Source organism: Numida meleagris, chromosome 14, assembly GCF_002078875.1.
Source record: "Numida meleagris isolate 19003 breed g44 Domestic line chromosome 14, NumMel1.0, whole genome shotgun sequence".
In the NCBI taxonomy this organism is placed as follows: Eukaryota; Metazoa; Chordata; class Aves; order Galliformes; family Numididae; genus Numida; species Numida meleagris.
This window is the reverse complement of record NC_034422.1, coordinates 9,770,581-9,771,881: the sequence shown is the minus strand read 5'-3', so window position 1 is coordinate 9,771,881 and position 1,301 is coordinate 9,770,581.

Below are 1,301 nucleotides of genomic sequence, written 5' to 3'. Positions count from 1 at the left end.
CGTCCCCACCATGTGCTGCTGCAGTTTTGTCAGGCCTAGCGCCGAGCTCCCTGTGCTGCTGGGACGCAGCTTCCTGCAGGAGCCGTGCACCGCGACGCCATTCCTCCAGCGCTGTGGGTGGGGAAAAAAAAGAAACGAACAAAGTCTTTGCAGCCCCAACCAAACCCCCGGCACAACCCAAACCCGCTCTCACTGGTGTTTCATAACCTGTCCAGATCAAGCAAGGTACCTCTGGGCCTGAATTTTACAGTGCAGGAGCACACACTGATCAACGTCCCATCAGCTCCGCTGGAAGGGAGGGGAACGGCCCAAAAGATTTATGATAAATTGGGGGAGTGAGGCACAGAGTCATCAGTAGAGCTGTGAGGTGCTTCCCTGCACCCAGCCAGGCCGGACAGCAGTTCCTGCACCACACAGAAGCACGGTGCAGGGACATCTCAGCTGATTTTATGCAGCAAAAACTCCAAACCTACACAGTGTATTAGCTCAGCACAGTGCTTCGCCTTCGCTACGCATTCCAATCATAGAATGGCTGGGGTTGGAAGGGACCCCAAGGATCACCAAGTTCCACCCCCCTGCCACAGGAAGGGCCACCAGCCTCCAGATCTGGTACTAGCCCAGGCTGCCCAGGTCCCATCCAACCTGGCCCTGAACACCTCCAGGGACGGGGCATCCACAGCCCTCTCTGGGCAGCCTGTTCCAGCACAGCACCGCTCTCTGTGAAGAACTTCCCCCTGCCATCCAAAAGGTGAGAGCCTTTGGAAAAGTAAGGGAGTAACAGTGATTTGCAGAGGGAAAGCAGCTGGCGTGCCCTCTGAAGATAAACTCTGTAGATTTAGAAGAAAAAGAGCTTTTCTTGTTCGGGTGATTACTGTTAGATCATCGGACGTCGTCCAACCTGAAAGACTGCACAAAAACGGAGAAGGAACTGGTGTAAGCGCGACCCGATGAAACCAAGTTGCTGAGACAGAGCTAGATCTTAAAGATCGGATTAAAACTTCCACTTTTGATTGCGCTAACGTGCAACACCTCAGCGGAGCAGAAGAGGTACGGACTCGGACCTTCTCCAGCCCCGCTTCGCGCTTCGTTCCTAACCTCCTACAGAGGAACACGGAACGCGCTGGGGCGGCGGCGGGGAGCCCCGGAGCGGCCGTGAAGGAAGGGACGCACCGATCCCCGGCGGCACGGGGAGGGGGCCGCGATGCAGCCGCCGTTTCCCCGCGGCACAGCCCCGCAGCCCGCCGCTCCCCGCTCGAGGCGGACGGCAGCAGCGGCACGCGGCCCCTCCCCAGCGCCCGCTT